At 44.8% G+C, this 27,017-nt stretch overlaps 1 protein-coding gene and 1 long non-coding RNA gene across 2 annotated transcripts in view; one reads left to right on the top strand and one right to left on the bottom strand.

The window, feature by feature from the left end:
* Positions 1-27,017, top strand: part of GATA6 (GATA binding protein 6) — a 121,032-nt gene that overhangs the window by 79,991 nt on the left and 14,024 nt on the right. The gene's annotated exons all lie outside the window — the stretch shown is intronic.
* On the bottom strand, positions 6,153-7,126 carry LOC121033097 (uncharacterized). The gene is made up of 2 exons (XR_005791698.1): positions 7,087-7,126; positions 6,153-6,725 (listed from the first exon to the last, which is right to left on the bottom strand). It is a non-coding gene; the product is annotated as an uncharacterized LOC121033097 (long non-coding RNA).

Below are 27,017 nucleotides of genomic sequence, written 5' to 3'. Positions count from 1 at the left end.
CCTGCTTTGAATTCTGTGTCTCCCTCCCTCTCTGCCCTTAACCCACTGACGCTCTGCCTCTCTGTGTCTCTCTCTGTCTCTGTCTCTCTCTCAAAAATAAATAAACATTAAAAAAAAAAAAGGTAGAGTGTGTTCAGGCATCCCTGGATGGCCAAGTCCGCGGGGTGGAGGAGAGCAGTACAGACAAGCTGCCCTATGAACGATGGGCAAGCTTGACAGAGACTTGGCCAGATTTTTTAAAAAGTATACCTGGTGGCCAAGAGGAACATGGAGTTAAAGGAGACAAGACTAGGGAAACAGGTCCAGTTAAGGACTCTTTGCAACTAAGGGATCCAGGAAATAGGCAATCCAGTTCTTATGGGGGTTTCTTTCCTTTCCCTTTCATATTTCCCTCTTCTTCCCCAGCTTTGAGGCAAGTGACTAAAGCGCCACTATCTTCTTCTTCCTTCTCCTCCTCTTCCTCTTCCTACTTCCTTTGTTTTGTTCTTTTTATTTTTAAATAATTATGGACTCATAAGTGGCTGTATAAATACTACCGAGCCCTCTTTGACCTTTCCCCAGCTTCCCCAAAGGTATCAACTTGTGTAACTTTAGTACATTATCAAAACTAGGAAACTGACCTTGTACAGAACTGTGAACCAGGCTGTAGATTATATTCAGATTTCACCCATTTTAACATGCTTGTGTGTGTGTGTGTGTGTGTGTGTGTGTGTGTGTGCGTGTAGTTCTGTTCAGCATTATCACCATGTATATTCAGATGACCACCCCCTAAATCAAGGTACAGAACCATGCCAGCACCACTGGGGGGACCCCACACTGCCCCTTCCCGGCAGCACCACCCGCCTTGTCCCGAGGTGCATTCTAATGAGTTAAAGTAAAGCATGTGTTCAAACTGCTGCTGACTCATAAAGGGGGAAAAAAAGACCTTTCTTGGCATATCTATGTCTCTGGAATTTTTCTCCCTTACTCTGTGTAGATCATGTCTACCTCCCTAGAGAACATGGGTGTGTGTTGGGGGGAACCTAGGCTTTGGCTCTGAAGCATAATTATTACCCCATAGATGGATTCGGTCCTGCTCAGCTTTTCCTGAGGCTGAGAATGGGGGCTCTTCTTGCCCGAGCCGTGCACCCGTCTTATAAAGTACCTCTTTTTTTTTTTTTTTAACATTTATTCATTTTTGAGAGAGAGACAGAGTGTGAGTGGGGGAGGGGGAGAGAGAGAGGGAGGCACAGACTCCGAAGCAGGCTCCAGGCTCTGAGCTGTCAGCGCAGAGCCTGACATGGGGCTCAAACTCATGAGCCATGAGATCATGACCTGGGCCAAAGTCAGATGCTCAACCAACTGAGCCACCCAGGCGCCCCTAAAGTATCTCTTTTATGAGAGCTCTTAGGTCCCCAGTAGAGAATAGAGCTAAGGCTTAGGAATGGATAGTGATTTTAAACATATATATGTTTAAACATCCATTTAAACATGCATATGTTTAATACAGATGTACAAGAAATCAATATTATGTGGCTGAACACACGCTTATTTTATAGACTTTAAATATCATTCTATTTCTTTAAAAAGGCCCATTCTTTGCCAAATGATGAATCATTAATTCAGTAAGAGCCTCTCATCCTCACTCAGTCCATTGTGTATTTGGGAGTTCATAACTATCACATACATGTGGACTGACCTCATCACAGGTATGTTTCTGAGATTTATACATAAAGTAAATTTTTCAGGGACACCTGGGTGGCTCCGTCGGTTAAGCGTCCGACTCTTGAATTCGGCTCAGGTCATGATCACAGGGTCGTGGGATGGAGCCCAGGATTCTCTCTCTCCCTCTCTCTGCCCCTTCCCCACTGGTATTCACACTCTTTCTCTCTCTCCATCTATTTCTCTCTCTCTCTCTCGCAAAAACAAATTAAGAAAATAAAGTAAACTTTTCAGTATTCAGTAGTGTAGTGAATCAAAGCTATTATAATTTTGGAGGCGTCATAATAGCAGTTTAGACTTGGAATGGCATTTGATATCATCTGGTACAATTTTTTCCTTAATTAAAAAATCACTTTTCTAAAGCTCTGATACTTGTAGGGCAGCAGCCACCCTGTGTCAGATAGCTTAAATCATTGGTGTGTTTTCCATTTTTTTTTTTTTGGTCCCAAATCTTCCATCCTATGAATTTCATTTACTGGTTAAAGTTTGTCCTTTTGAACTACTCAGAATAATGTAATCCCTTTTCCAAGCCCAGTCTTGTTGGGATGTGGAAGCAGTTCTTGTGTTTCCTTGAAGACTTCTCTTTCTAGTATAAACACCTTCACTTCCTTGAACTCATGCTCTTAGGCCTTGTTTCCCAGACTCTTCACCATCTCGTCACTTCCTCAGGAAGCGCTCGCGTTTACCCATGTCACTCTTAAGACGTGCTGTCTGCCATTTCTCTGTTATCACAGAAGGAAAAACAACAACAAAGTTGGACGGACCTCACTATATAAACCACGTGTAGGATATTGAATACTTTAAACAGTATCCTGCTCTTGTGATGTAAATTCTCTGCCTTTAATTTTCCCTACGTTCCTGTAAGAAAAGTTAGTCACATGAAGACTTCATTTATATAGTAAGCATTTAATAAAAGTTTCATTTTTATTATTATTGCTAATTTAAAACAACTAACACTATATATTAAAAAAAAAACAAGAGGAAAGAAAGAAAGAAAGAGAGAAAGAAAGAAAGAAAGAAGAAAGAAAGAAAAGAAAGAAAGAAACCCAAAAAGCCACAAGAGGTGATTAAAGTCATGAATATGGGGAGAAGTGAATAACTGAGAACAATAAGGCAGTTTCCCCTCAACTTTAGTCAGTTGATAGTCAAACCTTCCTCCTTTTTTTTTTTTCAATGTTTATTTTTGAGAGAGAGAGAGACAGACAGACAGACAGAGTGTGAGCAGGAGAGGAGCAGAGAGAAAGGGAGACACAGAATCCGAAGCAGGCTCCAGGCTCTGAGCTGTCAGCACAGAGCCATACGCAGGCTCGAACTCATGAGCTGTGAAATCATGACCTGGGCCAAAGCAGGACGCTCAACGGACTGAGCCACTCAGGCACCCCATAACCTTCCTGACTCTTTAAGGAGGTCTTGCCTTCTGAAGGATAAACAGAAAACATCAATTCACAATTGATAAGCATAGACAGCAATCTTATTTCTTTTCCTGAGATAAAGCCTAATTGGGCCTTCCTTCCTTCCTTCCTTGCTTCCGTCCTTCCGTCCTTCCTACCTTTCTTTCCTTCTTTCTTACTTTCAAGAGGAAGAGTGGTGACGTCCTATTTCTGGGTTTTAGAAATAGTTTTTAGGTAGTAAGACACATGTTTTCTTGTTTCATTAAGAATTGTTGGTATGAAGAATCTGCTATTCATGCTTAAGGCTATGCTGGGTCATAGTAGCGAATATAGTTAAGACTTCTATTTATAATATAGAGAGTTTGAAGTAATTTAAAAATTCCAGAGAAATTGCAAGAACAGTGCAAAGAACTCCCAAGTCTCCCTGCCCAATTTCCCCAACTATTAATATTTCACTGTGTGTGCTCTATCACCATTTCCCTCTCTCCCTGATGAGTTTTCCCAGTTTTGTTGAGATATAATTGACATATAACATTGTATTAGTTTAAGGTGTACACCCGAATGATTTCATATGTGAATATAATTGTAAAATGATTACCACAATAAGTTACCATCCATCACCTTGCATAGTTACATGATTTTTCTTGTGATGAGAGTTTTAAAAAAATATTTATTTTGAGAGGGGGGAGGGGCAGAGAAAGAGGGAGACAGAGAATCTGAAGCAGGCTTCTTTCTGTCAGCACAAAGCCTGACCCAGGGCTTGAACTCACGAATGGTTAGATCATGACCAGAGCCGAAGTCAGATGCTTAATCAACTGAGCCACCCAGGTGCCCCATGATGAGAATTTTTAAGATTTACTTTCTTATCAACTTTCAAGTATACAATACAGTATTGTTAACTATAGTCACAGTGCTGGACATTATATCCCCAGGACTTACTTATTTTATAACTGAGTGTTTGTACCTTTTTACCACCGTCACCCATTTGCTTCACCCCACACCCCTGACTCTTCCTAATGGTTACCATTAGTGTCTCTCCGAACCATCTGAGAATGAACTGCAGACATAATGCTCCTTAAATCCCAAATATTCTGGGGTGCGATTCCCCAGCACTTCACCATATAACCATTAAATAACTTCCAACTCAACATTGATAAATCACTGCTGTATTGCCAATAGATGCCGTTCAGATTTTGCCGTATGTCCCATTAACGTCTGCTTTTGGTTTCTGGTCTAGGATCTCATCCAGAAACACGATGCGTTTAGGTCCCATGTTTCTTCCGTCTTCTCCAGTCTAGAACAATTCCTCAGTCCTTCTTCTTTAAGGCCCCTGCCTTTGACAGTTTTAGAGACAACAGGCCTGACCTTCATCAGGACTCGTTCCTTGTCACTCATTCTCTGGTCCAGTCTAGAGTTTATCCCAGTTATTTGTTGTTATGCTAATGACCGTCTTTTTTATTTCCAAGATTTTTGATTATTGACATCCATTAGTTCATGTTTCATTTCTTACTATTTCTGTCTCATAGTTTCTTATACTTGTTTGTCTTTTTTTGTTTTTAAAATTATTCTTATACTTTTAAAATGAAAGTTATTCCGTTGTTTGAGCCCTCTAAATGATATAGTTTGTGTTCTATAAAGTAAATTTAGTTTGGCGTGAGTTTTATTCTGATTGCTGATTTCATCGGCCTTCTTTCATTGAATTAGCCTTTCTTACTCTGGCTTGTCCCCACTGCTTCCCCCTTGCCCCCACAACACACACTGTTTTTGAGATTTCCTCCACCAGTTCTCTGGGGTCCCCAGGTCGGAGCCAGGTTCCAAAGGGCTTTTCAGAACTTTGGTCCTGCAGGGATTTGGAGCTATCACAGATCTGGTTACAGAGCTGGCAGGCAACTTGGCTCAGTTACCCATGGTAACTGTGCCCTTTTGTCTGCCTGGGCCTGTCGGTTGCTCAAAGGTTCAGCCCAGGCAGTAGTAGGCACTAGCTTTTTTCTTGTCCTTCCAATGTACCTTTCACTATTGGAGGTGACCTTCTGCCCTTCATTGTCTTTGGCTGCACTGAATGTCCTGTGCGGCTCTCTCTGAGACCTGGGGCCTGTTGCTTCAGCCCTGCTCACTCCTTTGCATTTATGATCCATTTCACTGCTTCAGGCTTGGGCTTAGGAACTGAATGACAGCACTTGTGGGTGGCTTCAGGTAATACATAATAACCAGTGCCCCAGACCCACCTGCTGGGACCTCTCATCTGGACCTTCTGCAAGAGCTTCCCAACAGGGCTCTCTTCTTCATGTTTGCTCCCACAATCCATTTGCCATTGAAAATGCACATGGAAAAATGATGCCCCTCTTTAACTGAAAATCCTCCTGACATCCCCTTGCTCTCGAGTTTAGAATCTTTCAGCATAATTTACAAGGCCCTGTTAGATCTTGTTCAGCCTTTCTTCCAGATTTATTTATGCCACTCGCCCCTGGATCACGAATCTCCTCTCTGTAGTCATGTTGGCTCCCTTTCAGCTCCTGGAAACACTGGTGTCCCACATACTTCAGGCCTTTACACAAGCTTTCCCCTCTGCCTGAAATCCTCCTCCCCCCTTTACATCCCTGCCTCCCTGATTAAATCCTAGTAACCCCCAGATCTCAGCAGGGATGTCTTGTCCTCAAGGAGACATCGCCAATGCCCCATGATTCCCCCAGCTTGGGTGACCTTATTATAAACCTTCAGGGGCCTTCTAATTTTTCTTTAAATAGCTTATTTATTGGTATGTTATTCACATTTATTTATGGGATTATTTGTTACTACCTGAGGATTTTGTTCACTGTTATATCCCCAGCATCACGTATGGATTATAACAACTCCCTACAGATTCATGAGTGACAAATGAGCCCTCCAAGCCCCACATGGTCTGACCCGTTTCCTCTCTGACCTCACTTCTACCACTTTCCCTCTCTCTCACCCTGAGTCCCACTGATCACGTTGCTTTTCCACAAACTTAGTAGGTATGCTCCTGCGTGCAGGCCTGTCTTAATCGGCTTGGGCTGCCATAACAAAATAGCAAAGCATGGATTCAACAACAGAAATTAAGTTTCTTTATTCCAGAGGCTGAAAGGGAAGATCAAGTTTCCAGCAGGGTTTGGTTTTTGGTGACGCTTTCCTTCTTGGCTTGCAGATGGTAGCTTTGGCCTTACATGGCCTTTCCTTTGAGCATGGGGAGAAGGAGGGGAAGAAGTGGGGAAGGGGAGGACGAAACAGAAGGAGAGAGCACTCTGGTATTTCTTCTTATAAGGACACTAATCCTATCAGATGAAGACCCCACCCTTATGAACTCCTTTAACCTCAATTACCACCTAAAGGCCCATCTCCACATTTGGCTACGCTGAGGGTTAGGGCTTCAACATGAATTTGAGGAGAACACAGTTCAGGCCATGACATTCCACCCCTGCCCCCCCCCCCCAAATTCTTGCCCTTATTATATGCAAAATACATTCTTTCCGTCCCAACAACCCCCTAATTTTTAACTCATCCTAACGTCACCTATAAACCCCAAAGTCTCTATCAGCTAAATATCATGTCAATCAGGTATGGGTGTGACTGGAGATACAATTCATCCTGAGGCCAAATTCCTCTCCAGCTGTGCACCTGCAAAACCAGACAAGTTAAGTGCTTCCAAAATACAGTGGTGGGGCAGCACAGGATAGGTATTCCCTTTCCAAAAGGGAGGGATCTGAAAGAAAGAGGTGACAGATCCCAAGTAAGACCAAAACCCAGCAAGGCAAATTCCATTAGATTTTGAGCCGCAAAAATCCTCCTCTTTGGCTCATCACTGTGCCTTCCAGCCCATCCTGTGGCCCTAGAGAGGGGTCCCTGCTTGTGTCGCACTGCTGGGTGGGGGTCCTATCCCCACGGCTCTGGCTGGTGGCTGCTCAGCCTGTTGAAACCACGTTGGTGGCCCCACCCTTTGAAACTGAGATGGAGGTGGCCCTAATGATCTCTGAATCACCTTTGGGGTCCTTGTTCCCTTTTCTTTAAGAATAGTGAGCATAGGGGCGCCTGGGTGGCGCAGTCGGTTAAGCGTCCGACTTCAGCCAGGTCACGATCTCGCGGTCCGTGAGTTCGAGCCCCGCGTCAGGCTCTGGGCTGATGGCTCAGAGCCTGGAGCCTGTTTCCGATTCTGTGTCTCCCTCTCTCTCTGCCCCTTCCCCGTTCATGCTCTGTCTCTCTCTGTCCCAAAAATAAATAAACGTTGAAAAAAAAAATTAAAAAAAAAAAAAAGAATAGTGAGCATAGGGGCGCCTGGGTAGCTCAGTCGGTTAAGCGGCTGACTTCGGCTCGGGTCACGATCTCGCACTCTGTGAGTTCGAGCCCCGCATCGGGCTCTGTGCTGACAGCTCAGAGCCTGGAGCCTGTTTCGGATTCTTTGTCTCCCTCTCTCTCTGACCCTCCCCCATTCATGCTCTGTCTCTCCCTGTCCCAAAAATAAATAAACGTTAAAAAAAATTAAAAAAAAAAAAAAAAGAATAGTGAGCATTTGCAGCCAAACAGCAGTTTTGTCCAGTTCTGTGGAATCCAAGAAGTCTGACAGTCTTCCTTCATTTATCTTTCATTTCTTTCCTTTGTCCTGGCAGTATTTCTGCTGGTATAATCCCATCTCTTTCTGGCTGCTTCCAAGGTGGCTGATTAAATTCATGGTTCACACCCATATTGATCTCCTTATCAAATGATGTTTCAGCCACACCCTTGTGTTCTCTTCAGAACACTTTCTTCTCATTTTTTTTTTTTTTTGCAGTACGGATAGGCAGAGAATTTTCCAAATCTTCAAGTTCTGGTTCTTTTTTGCTTAAAAAAAAAAAAAATTCCTTCAATTTATTTCTCTGTTCTCATGTTCTCTGTTCTCATAGAATGCTAAATCACAATTCAGCCTGGCTCTTTCTCACCATATGGCAAAGATCTATTTTCCAATGACCTGTGCCTCACTTCTGCCTGAGACCTCACCAGAAAGGCTTGTGATGTCATTTCTACCAACATTCTGTTCCTGTATTCTCTAAGAAGATGGAGACTCTCTCTACAGCTCCCCTCTGTTCTGAGACCTCACCAGAACTGCCTTTAACATCCACATTTCCAACAACAGTCCTTTGGTGGCAATTTAAGCTTTCTCTGGCAAGCACCATCAAACTCTAACGTCTACCCATTACCCAGTTCCAAAGCTGCTTCCGCATTTTTAGGCATTCGTTAGAGTAGTATCCCCCTCCTTGGTGTCCAACTCCAGTCTGCTTGGGCTGTCATAACAAAGTACCACACACTAGGTGCCTTAAGCAACAGAATTTTTTTTTTTCTGCACAATTCTAGACTCTGGGATGTCCAAGCTGAGGGTTCCAGCAGGGTACGGTTTCTGGTGAAGGTTCTCTCCCACTTCTCTGTTTCATCTCCTCGGGAGCACTGAGCACTGTCCAAAATTCCACAGGCTTCACTGGCTTGTTGTCTTTCTCCATGACCGGTAAGTGCCAGTAGAGCAGCCACATATCCCTGGAGTTCATTGACGGATCCTCAACACTTAGAACGTGGCCCGTGCCAACTAGATATTTGCTAAACGAGGGACCGAATCGCCTCCCATTGAGTATGTGTTCACAAGAGTGTGTGTAAAACAGGATAAAGAATATTATTTACTGTTTACTTTGTTCTCACTGATGAGGAAAGAAAGACTTGTCACACCTACTTTAAACCTAAGGTTATTTTCTTCTTCACGATTTTAAACAATTCTTATTCATTTTTACCTCTTGAAGCCCAGCAGGCATTTCCTCCGCATATGTGTTCGGTATTATGTTCCTGAGATGTTCCTCTTGAGAAAAACACATATTCCTGTTTCTGTCATTAAATATCTTCAAGTGGTAACAAGTGTGTCCCAGCACAGATAACGTCCAAATCCTAGAAAAGTTCCCCATTGCAGGTGGCAGAGAGCATTCCTGCGGTGGGGATCCTTGTAGCTGTAAACAGTTAGTTAAACAAAATACTAAATAAAGGTGGGGGGATGGGAACTTTCGTAGTCAGAACCAGCGCTGTGTTTGGGGCTCGTTTCTAAGTGCCAGTGAAGCCGCTCTCAGTCCCAGCTTGTGAACAGAGTCTCACCCCCAGGCCTGCCTGCGACCTCCCCCCACCCCTCCCGCTCTCCAGAGATGGCAACAGTCGCACACACTCCGGGCTTTGGCAGGTCCAGGTGGGAGAGTCTGTTTTCACAGGTGCCTCCCACAGCCCAGAGTTGAAATTTGGCTCATAATGTGCCCCTGCATAGAGAAGCTCCATTTTTATTCTGCCGTGAATGAAGATTCTTCCCCTGCAACACTGAAACAGGTCGCAGAGCCTTTGACATTTTTCGACCCAAGGATGTTCCTGCCTTTCATTGTCACAGGGAAAGTTTCTTTCTGCTCCAGATGCAGACTGACAATTATAATAATTTCTGAAATCTGTTATGTAGCTTGAAATATTTGGGGATTGAGAAAAAAGACTTTTTCTCCCCTCCCCCGTCCAACTTATTTTTAGGAGAGTTCCCCAAACTACAGGCATTCTTTTGCCTTTTGATAGATAGGAAGGCTCCGAATAAATGACCTAAGCTCTATTGACAGGTCAGCCTCTGCCATTGTTTTATTTACATTAAAAAAAAAAGTTTTTTTTAAGTTTATTTATTTATTTTGAGAGAAAGAGAGAGAGAGAGAGCATGAGCAGGGGAGGGACAGAGAGAGAGGGAGAGAGAGAGGATTCCTGTCAGCGCAGAGCCTGACCTGGGGCTTGATCTCACGAACCATGAGATCATGACCTGAGCTGAAATCAAGAGTTGACGCTTATTGGACTGAGCCACCCAGCTACCCCTATTTACATTAAAAAAAAATTTTAAGTGTTTATTTATCTTTGAGAGAGAGAGAGCGAGAGAGCAGGGGAGGGGCAGAGAGATCAGGACAGAGGATCCAAAGCGGGCTCTAAGCTGACAGCAGCAAGCCCGATGTGGGGCTCGAACTCACAAACCGTGAGATCATGACTTGAGCCCAAGCTGGACTCTTAACCAACTGAGTCACTCAGGGGCCCCGCGCCTATTTACATTTTTAAAAAAGCATTTAAAAATCTGCATCACTCACTGTATTGTTAGTCCCTGGGGCTTAGAAGAGTCGGTTCGTGAATAGATTTCTGATGCTGGGGCTTTATGGACACAGAGATGCAGCAGTATGTGGTGGTTAGATGAAAATCCTTCTGGAGTCAGGATAGCAGCCTAACTTTTAAATTTATGTTAAAACACATGTACTTTTAATGTGTCAGCCCTTTAAAAAAGGTTTAAAATGTTAACATTGACTCATTTTGTCCCTGTAACAATTCTACACACTAGATATTAACATTGACCTCTTTCTGCAGAGGCAGGACGGTTTGGGTGTCCTGCCCAAAGCCCGCTGTTAGCAAGTGGCAGAATTAGAATCCAAACCCAGGCAGCCCGAGCTTCGAGTTGGTTCTTAACCACTTCCAGCCTGTGGTTGGCGGTCTTGGGTCACACACGTTCTTCCCCCTTTGTCAAAAAGGGCTTTGCCACTTTTCCCTCCCTTGATGGCACCTGTCACATGCTTCAGGGCAAAGGAGCTGCTCTCCTTGCCTGGGAATGAATCTCTGTCCTCCACCCTTTCAGGCCACTTGGGAGCCCTATGAGTTTCAGGGTTTCGGTCCCTTCTCCCACACAGCAAACCTGTCAACCTGGAATGTCTGTTCTCTTGATTGACTGTTTTCAAATCTCCTTCACTTGGGATCTAAGGGGAAACTCCTACCTTTCACCTCGTTGGTATTCCTGGCCTCAACTTATGCAGGAACCACTTAGTGAAGTAGGCATTGGGAGTCGGTCCTCTAAAGGCCAGAGAAGCATCCTTTTGCGATGGAAACGGATAACATGACATATTCCCCTGGCATTCGAAACAGAACAGGCTGTACTTTTTAGAAATAGCACCCACCTCTTAATCAGTTATTTTAGGGCCTGTGCATCCTGAGCTGTCACCAGGAACCTCCTGAGCTTCGGGGGTGACGGAAGGTGTCCAGCGAGGCAGCGTCATCCTGTGCTCCGGACACACAGGGTCAGGGGGTGGGGAGGCTCTCAGAGGCCTGGGCGGCCTGTAGGGGGCTCTGAATAGCGCAGCCAGGTTCCTGCTCTCTTCCCTGAATGTGCTTTGGCGTTTCTAATGCATCCTCGAAAGAGGATAAAGCATCTCCACAGAGGTGAACTCTAGGCCATTCTAGATACAAGCCCTTGGGAATGTTTATGATTCGTCCAGATGATTCAACAGGAGAATCCAGAGAGATGACCTTCTGGCCACTGGTGCTTGTCCTGAGTGTCTGGAGACAGCCCTTCAGTCTCTAGCTCTAGACAGACCATCCTGCTGGCTTTCTGTGTGGGCATCAAGGAGGTGTGGTCTGCAGCAGCTTCCTGCAGGTAATGGTGCCCCACGTCCCTCAGGGGATGAAATATATGGGATTAGAATAATGTGGGTCTTGTTTGTTTTATTTTTTTGTAAGTTTATTTATTTATTTATTTATTTATTTATTTAGAGAGCTTTAGTGGGGGAGGGGGACAGAGGGGGCGAGAGAGAATCCCAAGCGGGCTCCACGTTGTCAGTGTGGAGCCCAATGTGAGGCTTGAACTCGCGAACGGTGAGATCGTGACCTGAGCTGAATTCAAGACTTGGACACGTAACCAACTGAGCCACCGAGGTGCCCCAGAATCATGTGGGTCTTGAAACTGACGTGGGAGCTGGCATGACTGAAGGAGAGTGGTGGGTGTGGGGAGAGAAGATCTGGGATCCTGGCGGGCTTGGCTCCTTCCTGCTGCGTGACTTAGGGCAGGGCTCAGCATCCTCCACTGCAGGCAGGAGCAGCCTTGGTTTCCCAGGGGTCTGCTGCGGAGCGGGCACTGATCTCACTTCATTTTCATAGCCTCCTTTCCTGCCGGCCTCATGTCGTTACACGAGATGATCTTGTGAAAGACGAGGGAAGCCAGATGCGCATGGAAGGTGCTGCTGAGGCCTCTTATTTAATATTAGTTCGGTTTAGGATTATTGTCTTCCTACCTTGCCACTGCCTTCCTGGCTTGTTGCCAAAACTCTTCTTTTCCTTACTCGAAAATACATGCAACCATACACACCCTACCTTACTTAGAAGGTTATCCACTGTAAAACCTAAAACTACTCTAAACAAGTTAAGTCTATTCAAAAGAGAATATCCCTTTGTTTTTTTTTTAATGTTTATTTATTTTGAGAGAGAAAAAGAGAGAAAGAGAGAGGAGGAGGGGCAGGCAGAGAGAGAGAGAGAGGGAGAGAGAGAATCCCAAGCAGGTTCTATGCTGTCAGTGCAGAGCCCAATATGGGGGCTCAAAGCCAAGAGCCATGAGATCATGACCTGAACCGAAATCCAGAGTCAGACACTTAACTGACTGAGCCACCCAGGCACCCCACAGGCAGCTTTCCTTTTCCAAGGCCACCTTTGTGGAGCCTATGTGCAGCCTATGTGGAGCCCCCCACCTAGTGCCTGCATAGAGAAAAGGTGCAAGCAGGGTTTGTGGGGTGAGTGGTGATGCCATGACTTTAATGCTTGGGACGTGTGCTCTGCAGTTTGCTGGGATCCCCTGTGGCCTGCATTCTTAGTGGCTTTACTCCTCCGTTGCCCTGGGGCAAGTGACGCTGAGGCTATAGATCTCTGTAATACTCTTCCCAAAGTCCCAACTCAGGCGATTGTGTTTGAATTATTTGTGCCAAGATTCGATGCTGTGAGCGAATCCTATTAGTACCTGGGCCTAGCACAGGTAGGAGACCCTCAATACATATTTGTTGGAGTGAAATGAAAGCTTGAATAAACGTGAAGAGTAAGGTAAGTCCTTGGCTGACTTCAGCCGGTAAAAGCCCTTAGATGAACTATAGGAAAGAGAATCTGAAATTCTAGATTTCATGAGGCTCTTGAAACCACCCATCCTCTTCCTTTGCTTTCATTTTACTTCAGATTGATTAGACATCAAGGAAAAGATGGGATTTGAATAGGAAGAGTGTACAATTCAGAAATGACTTTTCCGGGACACCTTCGTGGCTCATTCGGTTAGGTGTCTGACTCTTGATTTTGGTTCAGGTCATGATCTGATCGAGCCCCGCGTGGGGCTCTGCACTGGCAGCCGGAGCCAGCTTGGGATTTTCTCCTTCTCTCTCTTTCCCTCCCCCCCCCACCCCTGCTCTCAAAATAAAGAAATAAACTTAAAATAATGACCTTTCCCCCAAATAATATTTATTTTGTAACTATTGTGACTGCCTCTAAGAAAATAAATTGAATCTGGCCAAGATTGTGACAAGGAAGAAAGCTGATAGAAAAAGGAAGCATTTGTGGACTAAACTGAGAGGAGCTAGTGGCTGGAGGGACAGGGAGCCAGGGGAGAGGGTTTTGGAGGTGGGGGGCTCCTGTCTTTGCCCGGGGCACTGTATCTCTGCCCGAAGGCCGGACTGTGGGGGCATTTCCCTGCAGCCTTTCCTGTCTTCATGTAACACCTGGCAGAGCTTCCTGGCTGATAAAAATCTGGTACTCATTGGTTAGGAGCAGAAAAAGTCACTGTTTGGAAAGAAAAAACCCTCTTCTTAGGGATCAGAAGAGACTTCTCTAGTTACCTGTTAGTCCTCTGAGGATCTGAGTTAACCAGATCAGAACTTGAAATGGCAGTAAGGGGCCGTTCAGAGAGTCCTAGCCTAAAATCTCGTCTTCACTCTTTCCTTTCCATAGTCCTGCCCTGATTTTTTTTCTTTTTCTTCGTTTCCACCCCAGTCTTTGGGTGTTGTCATGATTCTTTGGCGCCAACTGCATAGGTTTTCTATTGCTGCCGTCACAAATTAACACAAACGTAATGGCTTAAAACAAAACCTATTTATTATGCCAAAGTCCTGTAGGTCAGGAGTGTAAGTGGGCTCCTTATAACTGGGCTTTGCTCATTGGCTCAGGTCGAGATGTCGTCTGGCTGGGCTCCTGCCTGCAGGCTCTGCAGAATATTCTGCTTCTTTATTTCTTTAATGTTACTTTTATGTTTCTTTAATGTTCTTTAATATTTACTTTTTTTTTACATTTTTTTCAATGTTTTTTATTTATTTTTGGGACAGAGAGAGACAGAGAATGAACGGGGGAGGGGCAGAGAGAGAGGGAGACACAGAATCGGAAACAGGCTCCAGGCTCCGAGCCATCAGCCCAGAGCCTGACGCGGGGCTCGAACTCCCGGACCGCGAGATCGTGACCTGGCTGAAGTCGGACGCCCAACCGACTGCGCCACTCAGGCGCCCCAGTGTTTACTTTTATTTTTGAGAGAGAGAAAGAGAGAGAGACAGAGTGTGTGAGCAGGGGGGGAGCAGAGAGAGAGGGAGACACAGAATCCGAAGTAGGCTTCAGGCTTTGAGCTGTCAGCTGAGAGCCTGACATAGGGCTCCAACTCACAAACCAGGAGATCATAACCTGAGTCAAAGTCGGATGCTTAACTGACTAAGCCACCCAGGCAGCCCAGAAGATTCTGCTTCTAAGCCCTTTCAGTTTGTTGGCAGGATCCAGTTCCCTATGGTTGTAGGACTGAGGTCCTGTTTCCTTGCTGACTGTCAGCCCAGCCACTCTCTGCAACTAGGGGCTCCCACTTTCCTTCTCATATGGTCTCCGGCATCTTCAAGCCAGCGACAGTGTATCGAGTCCCTCTTGGGCTTCAGTCCCTCTGTGTCCTTTTACCTTCCCCTTTGCTTCTAGCTACAGAACATTCTCCGAGTTTATGGGCCCATGTGACCATGCTGACTAACTTGGATAATCTCCCCTTTTTAAGGTCAACTGTGCCACATAACATAACATGATACGATATTTCATCATGTTCGCACGTTCTGGCATCAGGGGGAAGAATCTTAGGGGCCGTTCTTAGAAAGCCTGCCTACCACACCAACTGTTGGTGTGATAGCCAATGCTGCCTGAGGGTGTGTCCATTTTATCGACAGCCATTGAGAAGGAAAACAGAATCACGCGTCCATTTGGTGGCAGAGTGGAAGCCATCTGCCTTGTCACAAGACCTCTTTTAAGTGCTCGCTCAGTTTAGCAAGTTCAAGAAACCTTTGTCGTTCTCTTTCGAACTTTAAAAAAGGTGAATGACCTACGGTAGATTTTTCTTCTTTTTGGATCATTTATTTGTTTTATGCGAAGCTCTTGGCTCTCATTTTAACCTTGCTGTTGCTAAATGAGAGCTCAGTGAAAGGCATATTGTGGAAAGTAAATTATTTTTAGTCAAACAATATGGAGCCAGGCAATAAAATTCAGGAAAGGGGCCTGTTTTGAAACTTGTGGCCTTGTGTAAATCACTGAGTGTCGATAAATTGCTTCCAAAGCAGGTGGGACTCCCCTCGCCTGGCCGTGGATTGAGCCAGTCTGGTGAACTTCGGGGGATGGAAGATGTCTGGGCTCCACAGTCACATTCTATTAATGCTTCATTAGACCTAGTGATTCAAGCCCTGTCTTTACATGTTATGTGCTGGGTGATGGGAGAGACAGATGCCAGTTTCCCAAGAGGGAAAAAAAGCAACTGGAAAAAAGGAAATGGCAGATTGTCAGTGAGATAGCTTTTGTTTCAATTTTCCCTCCTTTGTTTTCTTTTTAAGCTCTCTGTGAATTACCGTACTTTCCCTTTTGGTATTTTGGGCCATAGATCTCTACATTAACCTGAACTTTCTTTTTTTTTTTTTTTTCTTTTCTCCCTTTCCCCTAATATTCATCTGGAAAATACCCCTACACCTGACTGCCTGGTGTTAGTGAGATCCGCTGTCCACTTCCAGATTGTTTTATTGAGGGAGAGTGGCATGGTCCCCCTGGCAGGAGTCCCAGACTGGAAGCCAGGAAAGCTGGGCCCCTTTCCCAGGCCGGTGCACCACGCCTCTGTGCTGCCTCGAGGCCTCCCTTACCCTGCACTGGGCCTGGGGTGTGCTCATGTGATACCTGGAGATAAGCAAAGAGCTGCCTTTGTTGGGTCATAGTTCCCAGCTATGCCATGAACCAGCCGTGTGACCTTGGGCTCAATCAGTATTCCTGTCTCTGAGCCTCAGTTTGTTCTTTGGTCAACTGGGGAAAAAGCTATTTGCTTCCTCGTGTGAGAAGCTGGGCAGGAGCAGGAAGTGGCCAAGCTATGGTGTTGAGGATGAGCCATCCTCGAATTGGGGCAATACAATCTGCAGCCCTGTGGCCCCTGACACCAGTGGGTCTGTCGAGGACAGTGGCTGCCTGAGCAGAAAAAGGCAAAGGCCACAGCATCAGGCAGGGTGGGCAGGCTCAGTGAAGCATATGGAAACAGCCATTTATAGGGTTGCTACTTGGGGTCTTTGAGTCTGTCTCGCTCTAGCACCCTGTCCTAGTACTTCCCCAAATTTTCTCTGGGAAGCTTTGCTTCTGGCACTGGTGCCTGTGGTAACAAAAATATCTAGATCTAGGGGCACCTTGGTGGCTTGGTTAAGTGTCCAACTTCGGCTCAGGTCATGAACTTGCAGTTGGTGAATTCAAGCCCCGCGTCGGGCTCTGTGTTGATGGCTCAGAGCCTGGAGCCTGCTTCGGATTCTGTGTCTCCCTCTCTCTCTGCCCATGTCCTGTTCATTCTCTGTCTTTCTTTCCATCGAAAATAAATAAACATTTAAAAAATTTAACAAAATATCTGTATCTATATCTATATCTCTATATCCATCTATCTATCATCTATCTATTTATGTATTTATTGATCGATAGATAAGTAGATAGATAAAGGAAAAAACACACTGGACTTGGGTTCAGACCAACTAGATCTTGGATGTGAGTTTTGATTTCCCTAGTTCCATGACCCTGGCTAATTGACTTAACTCCTGTGCCTCAGTTTCCTCATCCGGAGTAATATCAGCTCTGTTGACCTCTCTGGTTTGCTATGAATCGCAGTCCACGGGTGTATGTTGTAGGCCTTATATTGTGTGTTATCATAATGAGTCTTTTATTTTCCTGTAGGGCATTTTAAGGACAAGCTAAATGAAAGTGGCAGTTGGGTTTGGACATGGCATACTCTGGCTGAGAACGAAGTGAGCATTATGAGGGGCCCACTCCTCTCTTGACTTCTCATACTAATAGACATCTATGTTTCCACTCAGAATTCCTACTCATTTGTCAGGTACAAGCCAAGCTACCAAAATAGCACTTGTGTACGGCTGAAACTATTACTGCTCAATTGCTTCTGGGCTTTACTTCTTTCGCTCAACCCCACCTCGCCCAGAGTATCTGCAGACGTGTCAAGGATGTGGTGCAGGCCGGATGACGGTGGTCAGGAATGGTCCAAACATTACACATGGAGGCAAGAATTTTGAGATGTTCCAGGGACAGGCTCAGGCCCCGAGTCCCCCCAGCAAGCTGACCACCCAATGCCAGCAACAGTGGGGGGCTGAAATGTGCCCCACATGCTGCAGAGTCCTGGCTTATGCAGGTAAAGGAGGCCAACGTGACGGATGTTCAACTTGCAGGGAAGAATTTAAAATACGTTTCTGGACAGGGCAATGGATGTCGTAGGTCGGCATTTCGGAGCTCATCACTTACACCAACCAGCAAATTCCTTTTCATAAACACACAAGCATTTTCTAACAGACAGAGCCGTTGAGTTTCACGTGTTTGATAGCAACTGCATCTAAATAATGTTGGAAACGCTGCGGATGTCACTTTGAGAAGGCACAGTGACCCCGTAGGACAGGCACAGACCTTTGCGCCGACTCTCTTTTCTGTCATTTTGGGCCTTCAGCAAACCCAATAAGCCTCCCTTTGGTTTCTGCTTCTTCAAAGTGGGGGAAATTATGTTGAACTTGGGGCTTGTTGTGAGGAGTTAAGATAATGTGTGAAAAGAGCTGAACCCAGGTCCAACGGTGGTAGGAATTCAAAACCTATAATCTTTTGTTGTTAAAAAAATAAAACAGGGGGCACCTGGGTGGGTCAGTCAGTTGAGCATCTGACTTTGGCTCAGGTAATGATCTTGGGGTTCGTGAGTTCAAGTCTCACATCAGGCTCTCTGCTGTCAGCATAGAGTCTGCTTCGGGTCCTCTGTCCCGCTCTCTCTGCCCCTCCCCTGTTTGCACTCTATCAAAAAAAACCAAACATTTAAAAAAAACAAAGTAAAACAGTACCCATGGTGTTTGTGATGTACCATTTTAAAGTCCTGTCTGATTCTTCCCCCCTTCTTAAATGGAGTATGATGGACAGATTTAGTAGAACTTCTATATTTTGTTTATGATCGTAGCTGATTTCCCTGTGGTGGGTTACTTTAGAAATTAAGTATAAAATCACAGCAATAAAACAAAACCAGTAAAACTTGTATCATGTGTCAGGTAGTGGGGCTGTCATTCTACATGTAGAAACAATACTCAAAAGACCTTAGGCAGTGGGTACCATTGCTGTCCCCACTTTGCAGCTGAGAGAGCAGCCTCTTGAAGCATTGGGATCATTTGACCAGGGTGACATGGTGGGTGAGGGGCAGAGCCAGGACTCACAGTGAGGGTTTTGTGATACCAGAGGCCACATTCTCAGTTACTAATGGATGCTGATTTCATGCAAAAGTGGCCTGATACTGTAGCCTTGAACTTCAGAGCTGTGGCTAAGGTCGTCATGGCTACCGGGGGCTAAGGGAAACTTTGGGGAGACAAGAAAAGGAGGGAAGCTGTTAGTTTGGAGGGACACGCCATGGCCATGTTCCTCCTTATCTTTCATGGCTCAACTACCACCCCCCATTTATCCCACATCCATATCCAAACTCCTTTTTCCTGGGTCACTGTTGATGTGTCATCTTGCTCCTTGGAGCCTGAGTGACTTCAGTTATGATGATTTTTTTTATTAAAATTTTTTTCTTTAATGTTTATTTTTGAGAGAGAGAGAGAGAGAGAACAAGTGGGGGAGGGGCAGAGAGAGGAGGCACAGAATCCGAGGCAGGCTCCAGGCTCTGAGCTGTCAGCACAGAGCCCAGTGCAGGACTCGAACCCACAAATCATAAGATTATGACCTGAGCTGAAGTTGGACGCTCAACTGACTGAGGCATCCAGGCGCCCCATGACTTCAGTTATTTTAGGGTCAAGCCCAAGAGTCTCAGTAAGGTGCCGACAGTGACCTTCCCTTCCCTCCTCATCTTTTATCTTCCCTCAGTCACTCTCAACCACGCCCCCCTGGGTGCCCTTCATGGACACAGCCCATCCCACCTTCTGCCTTCTCTAGGCGGCACCAGGCCAGCTCTGGGCTCTAGCCCCTAGACAGGCAAGTACCTAAGATGCAGCCCAGAGGCAGCACTGCACAATGGAAAAGCCAAACCCTTGTATTCACTCTTGTATTCATTCATCCATTCAGCCATTTTTTGTTAAACACCAGCTGTTAGAACACAACAGATATTCAGGCACAAGACTTCCCTTACAGCTCAGTGGAGGGGACAGACTCAGAAACAAAGAATGATGGCTCAGTAGATAAGTCTGCGTGGTAACATCAACTAGACCCCATGAGTGTATAGAAGAGAATCAAGGAGGCTGAGATGGAACAAGGGGGTTTCAGGTGGAGGAAAAAGAATATGTAAAGATATAGGGGAACCTGGGTGACTCAGGCTTAGGTTAAGCATCTGATTTCGGCTCAGGTCATGATCTCATGGTTTTGTTCGTGGGTTTGAGCCCCACATTGGGCTCTGAGCTGACAGTGCAAAGTCTGCTTGGGATTCTTTCTCTCTCTCTTGCTCCTCCCCACACTGTACTTTCCCTCTCTCTCTCAAACTAAATAAACTTAAAAAAAAAAAAGAATGTATAAAGATCCAGAGGTGAGGAGGAGCTGGGGCTTTCACAGAAATACACAGAAATCAATGTGACTGGAAGAAATGCCAAGTGTGTGGAGAAATGCCAAGAACCCCAACTCATTCTGCTAAACTAGTTAGCCACTTTCCCAGCTCTCACTCAAATGGAGTAACTGAGGAGATTGCAGGGGCAGTACCCACATAGATATGGGCGTGTTCGAAGGAACCAGTGAGGAGTGGGGCACACCCTGGGGCCAGTAGAAGAAGAAAGGAGGAACTGTTACCACTTCTAGCACTGAAGCAGCAAGTGGAGGGACCAGTGATTAAAATCCCAAGAAAGCTACAGTTATAAGCATAGAAGAAGGCTGTTGGATAAGAGCAGGGGACTTTGGTAAAAGACATAGCCACTGCCAGTCCACAGCCTGGCAGAAAGATGCTGAATGGGCACCTAGGTGGCTCAGTCTGTTAAGTGTCCGACTGCAGCTCAGGTCATGATGTCATGGTTCACGAGTTCGAGCCCCGTGTTGGGCTCTGTGCTGACAGCTCAGGGCCTGGAGCCTGCTTTGGATTCTGTGTCTCCCTCTCTCTCTGTCCCCACTCTGCTTGCACTCTGTCTCTCTCTCTCTCAAAAATAAATAAACATTAAAAAAAAAAAAAAAAGAGCAGGGTGAAGGGTGAGGAGTCTACCTGGAGGGAAGCAGAAAATAGCCAGCATGGCAGACATCAATCATGTCTCCTAGTTCTACCCCAGCTCCTATTAATTGCCTGTATCACAGACAACAAATCTCATTCAAAGTGCTGGGCCAGTGCACAGCAAAAACACACCACAAAGGAAGAAATATATATTTAAAAGTAGAATCCAGACCACAGAAAACACAAATTCAAGGTCAAGTATGGGGAAAGAGAGAAAGCTGGATAACAAAACAAATATGTGGTGATCGTTTGGATTTCCAGAGTTGCCATTGTGGAGACTGAAATAGGACTCTGAGCTTCCTGGTGGCCAAATTTTAAAGGATGATGAGGTCAGTTATGTGGTTTTACTTGTGGAAGAAGTGAAAACATGCTTATTTGTATCAGAACCTAGACTCTTTCTAGACCGTAGCGTGGATAGGAGTTTTCTCCATTGGGGCAGCATGATTTTGAACAGACTGTGATTCTCTGAAATTTCCTCTAGCAAATTGAGGTCAGTGCTGCACCCCCGGCTTCTGTGCTGTTCACGAGTGGTGCTGAGTTCAAGAATAGTGCTCACCAGTGGTGTTCAAGCTCTGCCTCTCTCACATGATTGAGTTCATGTTCCTCGAGATCAGGGACCGTTCTTCGTATGCCTTTTCTACTTCCCATATCACATTCGTTGGAAATTGAATCTAGTGAAAGTATTTTGAGTATTAAATTTTTCCTGTGATTGCAGAAATAATTTCTTACATACTCTCAAGAATAATTAGACCAAGCACAGCTGGCTGCACAAGCAGGTGCTCCAGGGGTTCAGGGTACAGTGGAGAGTTTCCCTTGTTGGAGGTATTGGAGAAGACCACGCTCCATCCTCGTGGACCTGTGCACCGAGACGGAAGGGACCATAACAATTCCTCCAGCTCTCAGTTTAATGGAATGCAGTTGAGACCAGTGATGCTTAGCATTTGGGGGTCAAATACCCCTTTGAAAAGAAAATGAAAACTATGGACTCTTTCCCCAGAAAAAGAACAAAGACCTACAATTTTGGTTCAAGTTCCAGGAAGCTCACAAACTTCTTGGAGCCCATCCCTGGATTCATTAAGGGTCTATGGACCCTAGTTTGGAATTCCTAGTCTAACATGGTCTCATAATATATTGGATGGGGATTTTTTTCTGGATGCTCTGTGGCCCCATTAGTGATAGACATAAAGTGATATTCCTGGGATCAAGTTCATCATTCCCATGGCGGGTGAGAGGAGCAGGCAAATTACTAACCAGGCTCTTACACCCCTTCCTCCACACAAATATTCTGCAATATGACACGTGGACTATTAACCAGCCATAAAAAGGAAGGAAATTCCAACACAGGCTACAACATGGATCAACCTTGAGGACATTATGCTAAGTGAAATAAGCCAGTCACGAAAGGACAGACACTGTCTGGTTCTACTTCTAGGAGGTACCTAGAGAAGTCAGATCCATAGCATAGAAAGTAGAATGGTGGTTGCTGGGGGCTGCGGGGAGAGAATGGGGAATGAGCGTTTATGGTCATGGTTTCAGTTTTGCAACTTGAGAGCTCTGCAACTGCAGACAGATGGTGGTGATGGCTGCACAACACTGTGAACGTAGTGAACACTATTGAACTCCACACTAAAAATGGCTAGGATAGTAAATGTGATGTAACTGCATATTACCAAAATTAAAGCAAACAAATAAATAGGAGTTTAAAACTGTGGAGGCTGAAGAATGCAGCATGCAGCCAGAGGGGTACGTGGGATGGGAGGTCGAGGCTTATCTGCTAGCTTTGGTGCCCTGTGGCCTGACGAAATGAGCCTCTGGGAGCCAGTTCTTTCTGCCACCGGGTAGGCTCCCTGAGCTGTGCTGAGCCATGGCATTGAAAACCAGCACCAGGAGCACCTCGATTTGCGCTGGGATGGCTCTGCTAGGAACTTTGGACTCGTTGCTGTTACTGACATTCATTTTTCCTTCTTCTATTTCCTAGGGCTCTACACATAATTTTGTAAGGAATACTGTAGCTGCGTATATGATTCACCATGCAGGAACTCTTCACTTTATAGGACCCATTTTTTTTTTTTTTATAACAGGAAGTAAATATGTGTTGCTAAGCTACTATGTCTACCTCCCCCAAAATATCATAGAGTAGATTACATTGTAGTCTTTGTGTTCTGTGAGAGTTGATGATTTCTTTATGCTAATTCACCCCTTTTGTTTTTGACCTCCTTTAACTTTAGTTAGAGTTTGGCCATAGTTTATTGGGTGTAAACAGAAAAAAAAAAAAAAGGCTTGAATCATAATTTCCTATGAGAAAACGGAAGTCTTCCTTAAAATTTCTCAAAGGAATTTAAAAAGCATTTATTGGCCCATACTTTCAGTTCTGCCTCTATCTATCTATCTATCTACCACCTATCTATCTGTCTACTTATCTATCATCTATGGTTCAAGGAAACTGTAAACATCTGATCTGATTTAATCTGATTGCAAAGGAAAGAAATACAGACTGCACGAGTAAATTTTAGGAGTTGCAGGTACGTCTTTCGATCCTCTGGGGATGAGGTTTCAGTTCTCCACCTCTGAGAAGAATAAGGCAAGTAGAGACCATTTCAAGATGCAGGCTTAAGAGATTTAGGCCAGAGGAAAGGAAAAACTGCAGGTCAGTTAGACTGAGATCTCAAAATATCTCATTGGATATCCATTGAATATGGATATCATTGGGGCACCTGGGTGGCTCAGCTGGTTAAGCATTCGACCTCGGCTCAGGTCATGATCTCACAGTTCATGAGTTCGAACCCCACATTAGGCTCTGCACTGCCTCTCCCCCACTTGTGCTCTCTGTCAAAATAGATAAATAAACTTCAAAAAGGTGGATATCATTGCCCATATCAGATGCTCTGACCCTCAGGGTAATGTGAGGTTCCAGATGTAATGGAATCATTCCATCTGTGTATTTAATTTACATGAACTCAAATATGCACATATTTAAATAGAGCTGACAGTTTGGTCTATCATTCAACCCAAGGTCCCACAGGAAGACAGTATGGGGCTACAGGAATTTATACCTCACAACTGGATTTTCTTCCTTGCTGTCAGTGAAAACAACTCATCTTGCTGAGTGTGATTCTAGTGGTTTTTATTCCCATACAGCATGGCTTCCACACACAAGTCATTATCCTCATTGAATGCCTAGTGGTTGTTAGTTTCAACTCTAGGGCAAGAGCTGGCTATACTGAGCTTCCTGGGATACGGGATGTCCATCTCCAACATGGTTCACAATTATGGCCTTGCTCAGTATAGCAGGGATCATGAAGATTTGAGGGAGAAAAAAATCATCAAGCCGTGGCATCAAGTACTACAATGATCATCCAGGGGACAAGTCAAATATGTATAAGATTTTATTGAAGACTGACCTGGCACCTGACTTGTTCCTGGAGGAACTGGATTATGAGTGTGTGCCTATGAATTTTAACACATGTTTGACCTTCCTGCCAAAGAGGTATAGATTTCTAATGAAAAGGAATTTCCAGGAATAATTTCAACTCTACATGTTTTTCACCAATATATGGTCTTCTGACCCTAGCTCCTGTAGAAATTACAGTAGTGGAGAGCATGAACTTTGGGGTCAGATTCCAAATCCCAGTTCTTCCAATATCAACCAGCTAACATGTTAATTTTACTAAGCCTCCATTTCCTCAGATGTAACAGTAGTTCTTACCTTATAAGATAGTTCTGCAGATTAAAGGCAAAGCATTCAGCACCTGCATTTAACAAGTAATGCAATAGATGTTTACTCTGATTATTCAGGAAGCAAAAGCAATCCAATGCATTGGCTGAATGCCACTGATTTGTGGGAAGAACAAAGGACTGGTTCTGTGCTCTGGATCCAAAGCAATGCAAAAGCTTCAAAAACATATTTGTTTTTATTCTTTCTTATGTTATGTTTTATATACCTAACTTCTAAAGTATTTAAATATACCTGTTAGCTATGCACCTATCCATCCAATGTATCCAGTCAATATTTGTTGAGTACCTGCTATGTGCCAAGCTAGGTGTTGGTGATGCAGAGGCAAGACAGTCCCTGAAGAGTGGGAAGCCACAGCCACATAAACTGGTAGTTATAAGCTAGCATAGAGAAGGGAGTTACTGGGGTACCTGAAAGGACTTAGGTACAAACAGCAGAGAATGGGTCAAGGAGGACTTCTGATGTGAGAAAGGTGTGGAGATGAGAAACAGAAGGGGCTCAGGGGCAACTACAAAGAAAGTACAAATCTGGGAAGGTAGGCAAAGAGCCTGGAGAGAGGGGCTTTTCTGGAGCCCTTCCATGCTCCACTAGGGCCTTTGACCTTCATCCTTAAGGCTGTCCGTGCTGTTGATTGAATATATATTCTCATTTGAGATAGATGATTCTGTGCAGAAGACAGATTGGAGGGGGAGACCACAGGCAAGGGTCAGGGTACCAGACTACAGCAGCCATTGGGTGAAGACTGGTGAGGGGGATGTGGGCGGGTCCTCTAAAGAAGGAGGGGAGGCAGGGACACCCAGAAATGAACAGCAAGTGAATGTAACAGGACTTGTAATGGCTGGGGTGGAAGGTGGAGGGAAGGGACAAGTTAAGGGTGATTCCCAGTTATCTAGTTTAGGCAACTGAGGGCCTGGTGCTACCAATGGAGACATTTTTAGAATAAAAGAGGAAGAACATGTTTGGAGGGTAGAAGATGATTTTGCTCCTTTTGAAAGAAGTTTTAGTTGTATAGATCTCACAGTCTAGGAACATAATGGTTCAAATGTGCTTTTCTTTCATTTCATCTGGAATTCAGTAATCAAAGAAATTATCTGCAATAACAAATTCTCACAAAGCATGTCTAACGGGGATGTTGCATAGTCCATTATTCTCATCCAAGACCAAGCAACATCTGAGCCCAAATGACCTTCATGGTTTAAGATAGGCAGGAGGAAAACTTAAAGAAAGATTGGGAAAGAGAGAGGCTGGGTAAAGGACAACCACATATAATATAATACTAATTAAAAAATGTAAAAACCCTGACTTCAGATATTTTCTACCTTCTCCCTGACATTTAATTAATTGCATTTCAATCTGCCATCCCGCCCCCCCCCCACCCATTATCCTCTAATGGATATTCTAGAATAAGTGGTGAAGAGCAAAACGTGAAAACAACAGAAGGAGAGAGAGATGGGGCTTGGATAATCCACAACCTGATACTTGAACTGCTTAAATCAGGTAGAGGTCAGAATACCAAGCAGGCAAACCTGGGAGAAGTTAAGAATGAATGTGGGGTTGTGTTCCCAAGGTTAGCCAGAGTGTGGACTCGAAATTCATTTCTTTTTGATTTAGTCATCTTATTTTGGAGGGTTCTGGATAGTAGTGAGAAGCAGCATTTGGTTTCACCCCCAAAGTTGGTTAAATAAGAAGGTAGGAGTGGGAAGAAGAAGATGCATACATTTTTATTTGCTGAAAATGGATCAGCAGTGCCATAGCAGTATACAAAGGGCTTCTTAGAGTTATCATTTGACAAAGTGCCCTGGGAGAGGGCTGATGTCAGTGGGGAGAGGGCCGTGGGTGGGTGTCCCCAGGATGACTTCCTCTCTCCGCTCCCTGCCAGAGCTCCCTTGTCCAAACCTGTAATCCCTGCCTGAGCAATTCCAGGTCTGGGTGTTTCTTAAGCAAATAGAGCAAATCATGCCAGTATTAGGGGTTGTCACCTTTTATAGATTGTATTCCAGGGCAACTATTCATGACTGTTTTTCATGACTCAGTGTCACTGCCTCATCTGTGACTCTGATTTCTCCCTCCCCCAACTCCTCACTGCATTCACGTCTGTATGTGTAGTTAACACCAATACCATGCTGTCATGTTTCCTAATCTACTTTGTGAAGTCGAGCACTTCCTCATTTATGTGCTGTCACATTCTCCAGTAATTTCTCAGGCTTATATCTTCCTGCCCCGATACATGGGAAGCTTTCTGCAACTGGGAAGAAATGTGTCAGCTGCTTCCTGCATAAGCATCTTCCCCACCTTCCTCCTCCTGCCCCAACCTGATTCTAGTACACAGCAGGCAGGTGTTCAGCAAATGCTTGTGGATTGTGAAGCAGTGCCACCAAAATGGTATCTCCAAGTGAGGTTGTGCTGTGTATCAGAGTGCTGAACATAAGGTTTCTACACAAAATAAAAACAAGTACCTGCCCCTCAGAGGAGGTCTTCTTAGTATTCATGTAAAGGATAAAAATAGTAACTCTTGTTACGCACTTGCTATGTGTCAGGCGCTGTTCTAGGGCAATTTACATGTATCACTGTATTTGATCTTTACACTAGTCTTCTGCCTATTGCTATCCTCATTTTAAAAATGAGGAAACCAAGGCACAGAAAGGCTAAAAGTTTGCCCAAGAGTCAAAACTATGCAATGGGAAAAGGATAG

This window comes from Herpailurus yagouaroundi, unplaced genomic scaffold (assembly GCF_014898765.1).
Source record: "Herpailurus yagouaroundi ecotype Mexico unplaced genomic scaffold, PumYag 142, whole genome shotgun sequence".
NCBI lineage: Eukaryota > Metazoa > Chordata > Mammalia > Carnivora > Felidae > Herpailurus > Herpailurus yagouaroundi.
This window is presented reverse-complemented; position numbering and strand designations above follow the sequence as displayed.